Source organism: Balaenoptera physalus (assembly GCF_965194825.1).
Source record: "Balaenoptera physalus genome assembly, chromosome: 5".
NCBI lineage: Eukaryota > Metazoa > Chordata > Mammalia > Artiodactyla > Balaenopteridae > Balaenoptera > Balaenoptera physalus.
Window position 1 is genome coordinate 135,799,990 of NC_138884.1, and position 12,446 is coordinate 135,812,435.

General features: G+C 39.5%; 1 pseudogene across 1 annotated transcript; it reads right to left on the minus strand.

The window, feature by feature from the left end:
* Positions 1-6: 6 nt before the first annotated feature.
* LOC309661471 (phosducin-like protein 3 pseudogene) lies at positions 7-12,047 on the minus strand (annotated as a pseudogene). Its single transcript has one exon. The product of its transcript is annotated as a phosducin-like protein 3 pseudogene (transcript).
* Between the last annotated feature and the right edge of the window lie 399 nt (positions 12,048-12,446).

The following is a 12,446-nucleotide window of genomic DNA, read 5'->3' on the forward strand; positions in this document are numbered from 1 at the left end:
AATCCCAACAGAGTATTTTGGCTCTCTACTTCAGCAGGGGGAGGAGGGATCTTAAGGTGAAATCTCTTGTTATGACAGACACTGTGGAATAAACAGATCAGTTCAATATATATTTTACTATAGGATCAAAGTTGGAAGTCACTGCTAACCAAATTCTCAAATCAGTCTTTTCTATATTTGCCACATGTAGATACATCTCTGGAGTCTCTCTCCTCAGGTGCAAGCACATCATAATCTAAAAATATATCTGAATTTCTATTCTTTTGTAAGTTCAAAATAACTCCAGAAATCAAATAAATATCCCCAGAGTGTTATATCACATCTTTGACTTTGGTGCAGACTGCAGGCATAACCATCATTCTCTATGTCTATCAAATTAAAGTAGGACTCCTAAGGAAAGCAGATAATCACCACATAGCTTTATTTTGTTGAACAAGACAGCCTACATAAGCAAAATAATGAAATGCATAAGGACTAGCGTAAATTTGGAAATAAATTCCCAGAGGGTGCGGCTAAGTACTACTTTAAAACAACTGCTATATTCAGATGTCAGCTGAAAGATTAAACCAGTGGCTCTGGCCATGTTATCTGCCTCTTAACACCACAGACAATGTGTCTTTGGTGACTGTGTGCCCATCAGGGGCATCAAGCATCCTGCTGAGCGTTCTGTAGAGGTTGATGGTTTGAGGGAATACAGCTGCTTTCAGGGGACAACACTGCAGATTAAACTTTCAGAATGTTTTTTCCTTTGGGTTATTTTGTACTTGTGAATGGAGAGCCTACTCTCTTATGCCCTCCCTTTATATACACACATGCGTGCACGCACATACTTCATAATGGTGTAATCATTACCAAGCCATGATGATTGTGGTTTCTGAAAGTCAGATGTTGTCTTGACTCCACAAGGAATGCCCCTGCAATCATGTTTACACTCTAGATGCAAAGTCAGATTTTGCTCTCACCTCTAATTCTTACCACCCCCTGGATAACAGGAGGAATATGAAGCCTTAATTTCACAATGTATTACTTCAGAAAATACATCTATATAGTCTAAGTGGTTTTAGAAGTCTAAATGGAAACGAAATGTTTCCTATAACCTTAGCAAAGGGTCATACAAACACACACACAAATTTAAAAAAAAAAACAACAAAAACCTCTTTGTCCTTCGAGTTGTTTAAAGAGCAATCTACTTCAATAGTAATTCAGTCCCAGAACACAAGTTTGGCTCCATAAATAAGTATCGGAGTGAAGGACAGACAGCCTTTTCCTTCTCAACTAGGAAGATTTTCTCCATAGCATAAAGAGAAATAAGTTCAGGGATTGTTTCCTTTATATATTTTCCTAGCAGTTTTATATATTCCTTCTTTTAACTTTATAAAACCTATATAATTTCAGCTTCATTCAGCCATTCCATAATTTAACAAATAGCTAATTGAAAGAAATGGTAATTAAAAGGAATTATAATCAAACAATCTGACTTTCTGGCCTTCATTTATGTTTTCATTAGCACCACATACAACACTAATTTTGAAAAGTTTCCAACAACCTTATGTTCAAATTTTAACTATAATATCCTACTATATTTTACTTACTTGGTATCCAGTTTGAATCTATCCCTGAGTTCTGCATGGTGAGTATCAAGATCCCAGATAAAAGGCTTGTCAGAAACCTTCTCAGAATCTCTGGTCCCTGAGTTTGGATCGTGAGGGACACTGTACACAAGAAAAGGTGAGAGTATGGGGAAACCCAATGGCAGTAGATGAGGAAGAATAGAATAGTGGTTAATAGCACAGGTTCCACATAAAAAAGAATGAAATAATGCCATTTGCAGCCACATGGATGGACCTAGAGATTGTCATACTGAGGGAAGTAAGTCAGACAGAGAAAGACAAATATCATATGATATTGTATATATGTGAAATCTAAAAAAAATGGTACAAATGAACCTATTTACAAACCAGAAATAGAGTCACAGATGTAAAAAACAAATTTATGGTTACCGGTGGGGAGAGGAGGGAGGGATAAATTGGGAGAGTGGGATTGACATATGCACACTACTAAATATAAAATAGAATAACTAATAAGGACCTACTGTATAGCACAGGGAACTCTACTCAATATTTTGTAATGGTCTATATGGGAAAAGAATCTAAAAAAAGAATGAATATATGTATATGCATAACTGATTCAGTTTGCTGTACATCTGAAACTAACACAACATTGTAAATCAACTATACTCCAATAAAAAATTTTTAAAAAAAGAGCTCAGGCTCCAGAGCTAGCTTGCTGAGGCCCAAATTCTGTAACTGTAGGCAAGTTACTTAACAGTCAGTTTCCTTTTCTATAAAATGGTGATGATAACAATACTATTTACTTCATAGGGTTATTGTGAGGATTAAATAATAGTATACACACTTAAAATGCTTAGACTCCTGCTGGACACAAGGCGAGCTCTAAGTACTTGCTCTTATAAACATTATTGTTATCAATAATATATCCCAGCTAAAGAAAAATCTGAGTAGGTATCAAGCCTCTGAGTTAAAAATTATCTTAACTGAAATACATTGATTGACTATCCTGTGATCAATGGCATCATTGAATAGTCAACTAATCAAAAGCAGGTCATGCTTTATCTTTAAGGGAACGTGCTATGAGTTAAAGTTTACCCTTCTTAGTTCATGATTCTTAAATTGCAGCTAATCCATCTAACAAAGACATATCATATATCTGCTATTATGTCAAGAGCTATGGATAAAGAGCAATGCAGTATAACACACGGTCACATTCCTCAATAAATCTTGGTGAGAGAAAATCCACCTCATAGGAAGGAACTGGTAATTAAGTGATAGACACTAACTCAAAATGCAATGGGAATTCTGGAGGAAGAATAATCAATCCAGAAGGAAAGACTCTAAGAATAAAAGAACAGTCCTCGAGCTAAGCTTTGAAAGGTAGAAAAAGTTGAAGTAAGAAAGGAAGAGGAGCAGCCCTCCCAGGCAGAGAAGAAAACCTGGGCAATCAGCAAGCATGCATAGATAAGTTCTTATTGACTAGGAATGAGTGACAAAGTCAAACGTGACATTGAGGGGACTGGTGGTGTGAGTGTACAGCCAGCTCCTGTGACTGAAGTTAGTTTTCTGTTCCTCCTTGTTTCCCTTCAAAATGGAAATGTGTTTTCACTTTATATGAAAGGAAAAGAGATGCTTTGATAGATGACACTGCTAAAGAGACGTCAAGGCTTCATGAAACAACCTTGAATACCATCCAGTTCTCTTGATACCTTGTACACTGGTTTCCTTTCTTCCTTCATGTTAAATTACTAAGGAGATTTGCATGAAAAGGGGAGCTTTGTTTCTCAGAGTTCATCTGCTCCAGTAGCCATTTACTCCTCACTTCATTGTCACTCATCTTCTCAGCAAAGAGAGGGTGACAACTCTAAGTAGAGAATAGCGGCAAGGGCAGACATACTCCCAAGGACCAGAGACTCTGTTGTCATGTAAATCAGCTCAGGAATAAAAGGGAAGAGAAGTACAGAGAATAGGTTTTAGAAGCAACTAAATAAAATGGTTTCCATAGGGGCAACAGTGGTTCTTTAATATTTATCAGTGTCACTGAGTTCTTTTTGCAACAGTAATTCATCATAAAGCCTATTTCCACGTAGCTTCTTGGGTATTGCATCCAGTGAGGGTACGCCTGTAAAAAAGCCACTGCTAATGGCTCTCTTGGTTTCAAACTGCTAGATTCATGCTAATGGAGAAGATGAGCAAAACAAAAGAGAATAGATGCAAACAGAAACATCACATTATTCACGAGGAAAACTTAAAGTTGAGCTGTGGATCATAATAAGGCCCTTCAACATTTAAAATGGAAATTTATTATCACACTAGCCCTATATGCCATGCACCTGCTCAGAAGCCCTACACGTTTTGTGGGAAACATATACATATGGACAAAAGGGTAAAGAATGAAATTTGATGCATTTCAACAAAATTCTATCTGCACAACATGAATTTCATTATACTGAAGTGTGCAGCAAGGAAATATGTACAACAGACTGTAAGAAAATGTTTACTTATCTGTTTTAAAAGTGTTTAATGTGTTATGGTTAAGAGAAAAGAGTCTTTAAAAGTTGCTGTCAGCAGCTACTCATCTGACTGACAGATTCCTTACCAAAGCTAAAGGAGTGAGTAACCCTGGAAGCAGTTCATGCATGCATGCAGCATAAGTGTTAAGTGAGCCCTGGGTAAATTGCACCCAATGAACTCCTTCTAATGGTAAACAACCTCACCACTGTATAGTTAAAAAACCACTAAAGGAATCTAAACACTATTGAGGGGACAGAGGAAACTGAAAGGACAAGAGTAGATGCCCGCAAGGTATATAAGTCCCCCTTTGCTTCAGAAACCAGCTCGACTTTTCTCTGAGTCAAAGAATCTAGACAAGATGGAAAACGAAGGCCATTATCTGACCTTCCGAGTCAGTGAAAGAGCAATGAGAAGAAATTAAAAGCCAAGAAAAGTTTTTGTTTGCTGTTGTTTTGGCTCCTCCCACCTGCAGTCGCTGCTCACTGCCCTCGTGTAGCCTCGCACCACGTGACTGGTGGTACGCACTAGGTAGATGAAGCTTGAAACAGGTGTGCACCAACCAGGTGCCTCCCAGAGTCACCTTGAAGTCAAAGGACTGCAAAATCAGTAGAAATCCCTTAAAGGATTCTTTCCTGGCTACTGTAAATTTATGCTGAGAGAGCCCCATAATTAGGAAATGGTAATTAAGAAAAAGTAGAGCAATGCCAGATTCATCTGAAACCTAGAATAATTTGCTTCTATATCATCTTGCTTTGCTTGCATCATTAGTTTAGACCTCATAATCAAAAGACAATCAAATATTTTTGTGCCTCAAATCCAAAAGAAGTGAAACTGAATTTATCTTCTTCCACTCGAGAATCATCACCTTCATCTGCCCAATCACCTGACCAGAAACCTTGAGAGTCATCCCTGATTGTTCCTTCACACACAGTTACCAATTCTTGCTCATTCTACTGCTTTAGAATCTCTTTTATAACTATCACCCCCCCACACACACACTGCTTCTGCCCTAGTTAAGGTCTTTATAGCTCATCTATACCACTGAAGTAACCAAATAACTTTTCTTTTAACCCCCAGATATACTCCTATCCAATAAATCCTCCACACTGCTCCCAAGGGACGCATTTGCAAATGGCCACAGTCGCTTCTCCCTACCTGTAGCATAAAATGCAAAATCATCCTGATTCGGTCCTTATATGACAGTCCATCGTCATGCCCAACCCCACACGTGGGTCCTCGGCACCAGCCACGCTAAACTACGACTTGTTTCCTAAGCGTGGCCTGTTCTCTCTTGCCTCCCTGCGCTTCACAATTGGTCCCCTGTCCTCCCCTTGGCCCACCCTATGTGCCCTTCAAGTCTCAGGTGAAGAGTGTTCTCGTCTGTGATGTACTCCCTGATGCAGTGTCAGGACTCTCCCTTTCATCATCTCATAACACCTTCGTGTTCAGCACTTCACACTGCTAAAAAAGAAACCCACTCAGGCTACAAACAAATGGATATTTGTTGTAAACTCAGGAGTATAAACGAGGAAGAGAGGCCCCGTGGGAATGCCTGAATACCCGCCCAGCCAGGCCTCAGGAAGAGGGAGCATAGTCCAAAAAGAGAACAGCACTGAGGACCCAGGCAGCTCTTATGACTTATATCAGAGGTAAGAATATGTTAAGCCCTTTGCCCACGCCCTGCCATTATTATACCACAGTGTCTTCCAACTTCTGTTCCCATTATCAACTGGGTGACTTTTTCTACATGTTGAGTTCAAACTATTTGGAAGAGAAGATCGGCTCAATGCAGTTAGGCATCATGATCTCTACCGAAGCGTTCTTTCCTATCACCCTCCCCCCACAGAGCACTGTCCAGCTTACAGATGTGCTGTGTGGGCCAGACTGAGCCAGCTGTGGCCAGAGTGGCGAGTCCCCTGGGCAGCAGCATGGTAAACCATGGTGAAGGAATCTCATAAAGGGACTGTGGGGTGGTGGCATTCTGAGATGTGGCATGTCCAATACTCCTTGTATATAACTTACAAGGAACTTAACACATTGTGCTATACTCGCTTGCCTGATTGCATGACGATCTTCCAAAAAGACTGCGCTCTTTGTGAAAACCTTTATACTCTGAGCTCCAGGTTCACTGTAAGAATACAGTAGGCACACTAAATATTTGCTAATAAATGAATGAATGAAGGGTATACTCGCAGAAGTTTATTCAGTTAGTAAAACTGTTCTAAGCATCTTGTTTTTATATCCCATTTAGCTGAAGCACGTTATCCAGATATGCGCTGTAAGTCTCCTAGAAAACTGTTGAGTGGAAACTCCCTCAAATCATAGACACAAAAACTTCACACCAAAACAGCTGTTCTGGTGTGCCTAGAAGACCATGAAATTATAGAATATTAAGACTGGAGGGCTTCCCTGGTGGCGCAGTGGTTAAGAATCTGCCTGCCAATGCAGGAGACATGAGTTCGGGCCCTGGTCCGGGAAGATCCCACATGCCGCGGAGCAACTAAGCCCGTGCGCCACAACTACTGAGCCTGCGCTCTAGAGCCCGCGAGCCACAACTACTGAGCCCGCGTGCCCAGAGCCCGTGCTCTGCAACAAGAGAAGCCACCGCAATGAGAAGCCCGCACACCACAACAAAGAGTAGCCCCAGCTCACCGCAGCTAGAGAAAGCCCGCGCGCAGCAACGAAGATCCAACACAGCCAAAAAAAAAAAAAGACTGGAAGGGATCTGCAGATCATGGTCTTGATCCTCTCTCTATCAGGACACACGCAACAGGTACTGTTTATATGAGTAACACACTTTTCCACAGGTAAAGGGGGCCATAAGCTCTGTTCAGTTGTATGTAAAATACAGGTCCACTTCTTTCTTTCCCATAGATCCATTTCTCAGTTGAGACACTCGATAACATGTTGAGATTAGGAAATCTAAGCCTTTAGAAGAGAAATTGGTTGTTCAAGGTCACACAGCTGCCTAATGGCAAAGCCAGATTTCTCCTCATCAGTCCAATGTTCTTTTCTAGTTCTCTGTTTAGCATTCCTCAGTCCCAAAGGCCCAAACTAAGTTTTAACCTAATACCTTAACCTAAATGTCTGCCTTAATCATTTGCCGCCAGAGGCAAGAGCAAACCTAAATCCACAAAATAGAGAATTCAGCAAACTGTTTTTAAGGGAAAACAACCATTTGCATATAATGGAGAGGCAAGGGCAAGAGCAGGGACACAGGAAAAACTACAACTCTAAGAAATTCTTCTGTATTTCAGTGAATGGTCATTCAGTAAATGGACTTTTGACGTATTGACCTACAACCAGTACCTAAATACATAGCTGTATAAACATAGTTGTGAGCTAACTCAGAAGTCTCATGTAAGCCATTATCTGTTCATATAAAATTGTGCATGATATAAAGTACAATAATTGTTCTTCCTAACCTAGTTAATGTTTGGTTGTTTTGTAATTTTAAAAATACCAGATACCCAATTAATTTAAGCCCATTGTTTTCCAGGCTTTTAAGTTACAAATTAGCAAATTTCTTCTATACATACACTTAGCATATCTGTGGTAATTGAAAACAGAACTTGGAGCCTTACTAATAGCAAGCATATGAAGGAGAATATGAAATGCTGATTACACTCATGGATTAAAACAAGAATCTGTGGTGTGTGAAGTGTTTGGTATTTAAACCAAGAGCTTATGAAGATCAACATCAAAAGAAAATTTAAATTAATTACTATGGATTATATGTTTACAGAATCCACAGTAAGAGAACAAGAAAATGCAACTGAGGACTAAAAATGACCAAAATATTGGCCTACACTCCATTTAAAGTACATACTTCATTTTTCACTAATCTTACAGTTACTACCTTCTTAAATCACCAAGCTAAAAGCCAAATTTATACTACTTTTCACTATGTGAGTATATGTATTAAGTATAAATATACATGAATGCAAAGGAAATAATCAAATCAAGAAAAAGAAAAGAAAGAAAATAAACCCAGACTCTCTTCCATTCACTCTTACTTACAACGTTTTGGGAAATCCAGTTCCATCCAAATCTCCCTCATTTCTCCAGGAAAGTACCTGCAATAGAGAGCACAGAATTCAGTGGTAACCAACCTCGGCATTTTTGCTATTTCTGCTTCATTCTTTCACATCCGGTTATCACTCTCAAAACTCTTTGTCTTTTTGGTTGTTGTTGCTGTTATTGTTCTTTCTCTTCTAGAAAGGTCATTTCTAAGAACAAGCTCCTATTTTTCTGCTCTCCAGGCTACTGACTTATTTCTCTCTTTAGAGAATCTAGAGGAATTCCTTCACACCAGGAAACACTTACCCACCCACTTACCCTCACCCACGCTCCTCCCCAGGCTGAAGATGGGATGTTTTTGAATTTATCGGGACGGTCACACAATTTCTGGACACTGGATCTGACTTCTCAGAGGTAGCCACTTACCTTCTACCCCCAAAAGAGGAAATTATCCAAAAATCGTGCCTACTTGTACTAAGGTTTCCAGATAAAATACGTGTTTCCATTAAACCTGAATTTTACATAAACAATGACTACTTTCTTAATATAGGTATATTCCATGCAATATTTGGAACTTACCTGTAATTCAAATTTAACTGGGAAACCTGTATTTTTATTTGGTAAATCTAGCAATCATAACTTGTAGCCCTCCTTCCTTTTGAAAGATTCTATTTCATTTTCTCCTCTAGGTTTTTCTCACTTTTGAGTAGCAGTTCAGTCCTATGCTCCTTATTGTTTTATATTTCTTTGAGCGATTTCCTATGCCAGATACAAGTGTATACACATGAGTACCTATGAGCATATATGTGTAGTCAGAAAAGTTTGATGTCGATAACCACAATAACATAGGGCTAAAGTATAAGTCTACTGCCAAGCCTCCCTCAAGGACTTTCTGATAATTTTCCACGTCATCCAACAGAAATTCAAAACAGTCCTTCATTCTCTAATTTACGCCAACACGGCTCTTAAAAAGATGGTGTTAGGGAGAGGGCCTCCTTTGGTAAGGCTTACTGTGTAATCTGGATTGGTAGCCAGATCCAAACATAAGTTGTCAACTGGTAAACAGAAATTGCCCAGATTTTGACTTGGCATAGAAGAGTCCCAAACTAAATACTCTGTTATAACATTTGACCTGTCTAAAACTGTACACATTTTGTCAACACTCTAAGTGTAGGAAAGAAGAGAAGCCAATAATTTCTGTCTCTCTCAATCATCTTTATTTTTCCCTTATGCTTTCTCTATTTGCACTGAAGCTAAAAGAACAGAGAAGATCCAGAAAGAAAACGCTATGTCGTGCACATACACACAAACACATTTCAACTTTTAAGAAAATATATATATATTGGAAAGTATACATTGAATGGTAGTTCATCCAAAATAATAAGTAAATCATGGATTCTCTTAGCGAATGTATGGATGAAAATGATTTCCTAAAAAACAAATTCTGTTTCTTAGTTATCCTGATGACATATCCTGAAAGCCAGAAGCCAACATGCCCGCTTTTTCTTTCTTCTAAAGACCCAAGATGCCCCAAGATGATGGCTCCTGTGGTGGGAGTTGCTTCCATTGCTAGGTTTCCTATGGCCAGAATTGTAGGGAAGTTATTCAGGAAAGCTGACTTACTTCCCTGTTTGCTCCTAAAGAAAACTAAAATACCTAAGCACCTAATGTGTAAAGAGGACACACTTGCAAAATGTCCCAGAGAGTGATGTCCTTTAACATTCTAGGACGTTGCATTTCTTAGATTTAATCTAATTCTTATGGGAGTAGTGACTTAAGAGAATACTATCCATATATACAGAGAATATAAATATCAGGCCACAAACTCAAGGATGTGAGAAATAATCAACAGTATTATAAAGCAACTTAATTTACATTCATGTTGTCATCCCCATAAGCCAGTGGGAAACTTATGGTCCATGACAAAATTCAGAGATGCTCTAGGCAGCACCAAGGGGTCGGGAAGCTGTGGTTAACTACGGTATCTATTAAACAAGTTAGTTGGTCTGGTGTACACAGATTATCACCAAGATGTCTAGTGAACCTCTCAGCCTGGCCTTTCCAAGTCCATCAACCCTCTGATGATTTCTACCATGCTTAGAAAGTTTTGCAAAGTTTCCTACTGTCTCACCAACCTAGATGCCCCAGGAAGCCTCTGCTCTCGAAGATCTAGCCATATGCTGACAAAAACCTGAGCAGGTCCACTGTGTTCTTGGGGCCACATACCCCACTCTCTCCTTCTCCAAGGAAATACTAAAGATACATCAGAGGGACTTCATTTCCATCTCATGATTCTTTAAGATAATTATTTTATAACCAGTAATTGCCATCCATTTAAGCCCTTAAGATGTGCAGACTATTTATATTGTTTGTCCTGCCACAGGCCTCCCTGAGGTTAGGGATTACACAACCACTACCTACAGGAAGGAGGAAGTAATGGGAATGAGGGGGAAAGACAGAGGGAAAAACCTCACAGACTAATATCTCAAAATATCATAGGACCAGATATCTAAGTTCAAGCTCAACTAAGAGTTCCTCATTTTAAAAGACAGAAAACAAGCCATTAGTGGTGTAAAGTCAAAGCTTTTGTTTCTATGTCTTTTTAAGATGTTTGACCTCAAAACACTTCATTGTAGAGAACATTGTTGAAGAGTCAGTGGTTGACCAAAAGATAAATTTCAGGAACACACAAGAATAGGATGTCTATAGTGTTTTCATAAGGTGATGATACTAAAACATAAAAGAAAAATATATCAAAATACAGTGTGACATAATAAATCAAAATTAAATGCAGAACTGCCTGTTGTTATAGGTACTGGTGAGTAGATTTGCATTTTCTTTTCTGTTAAGGATGGAAGCAATGGTGGATATGAAAGAAGCATCTCATTCTTTACATTCTGGCAGATTTACAAACCAATAAGCATCACATCAATGATCTTTTTTTTTTTTTTAACTAATATCTGGCTTTTATTTTTTTCTTAAAGAAATATTGTTAATTTAAAAAGAGAGTTCCAAGAAATTTAAAAGGATTCCCAGCAATGATTATTTCTGAGAGCTATCAGATTTGAAACATAATTATAAAAGGCTAAAACCGAAGTATACATTCCTACTTTTTCCTTTCAAAAAAAATTCAGACGATGTGTCACATCAAGAAAGTTCAGCAGGTTACCAGGGCCACAGCCTTAGTCATCCTCGGAACCACTGTCCCTCCTGGTGGGGATGGAGTACTGCACGGAGGAAAGCAGCACATCTTCTATGGGTTTCTTAGGGTTTTCCTCCAGGCTTACCTTGATTGCTCCAGACTCAGACAATTTCCTCTCCAACTCGTCCATTGTCAGGTTCATGCCACCAAACACCAGAGGTCCAATAAATTCAGCCTTGATATCACCTTCAAGGTACACAAATGTCGTGGGCAGATTCCTATCAGGATAACTGGGTATGCAGGTTGTTGAAATGGCTTTGATAAATTTGACATCAGGAAACTTCCTGGCAAGTCCACTGAAGTGCTGATTTATCAGAGGACAGAGGGGAATCCCTTGACCCACAAGCCCTCACCGGCTTTGTTAACTTCTTGAACATAATCCTTTCCTGAGATTTCCAAAACGTCTCCAAATTTATTCTCCAGTTGGGTTGCTTTCCACTCGGCCAGTCTCTGCTGCCTGTACATTTCAATCGCACGTTCATCTTCCTCACTAAATTCCTCTTCGTTATCCTCCAATTCTTCCAAAGTCATGTCTTCATACGTTTTCACAATGGACTGCTGAAGGACCCGCTCTTCTGCCTCCTTCTCCAGATCTTTCAAACTTCCCTTGGAAGGCAAGATGCCTCTTTTGCGTAAGATGTCTTTCCACTTGGTGTCTGCGTTGAGTCCTGCATTTTCTCACGAGTCGCTCGAGCCCGGCCGACGACCTCCACTCCGCCCCTCAGCTCTCCTCCGCGCATGTGCGCAGCCGCCAACCCGCTTCTTCCCAATGATCTTTTTATTGTACACACCCTGGTGAATTTTTCTTTCCAAGAGACATAGCTCTTTTGAATCTAATATAAGAGTCACCCAAGCAAATCAAGTTGGGCAGGATGAAGCTGTAGATTTTTGAAGTGTGAGGTGTTTTCCACTTAACATGAAAATAGAGACGTGGACCCCACTTTACAAATAGCTTTAGTTTGGCTACCCATGACAATAGTTTTCCAAAGAGTAGTTCCAGGAGACGATTTGCAGAGGAAGGAATGTGACTAAGTAGTCTGGTTCCGGATGTGCAGGTGGTTAGCAGTGACACAGAAGGCTTCTGACTGGCCCTGAAGGACTACCTAGTGTAATATACCAGTCCAAGGACCGCATTCTAA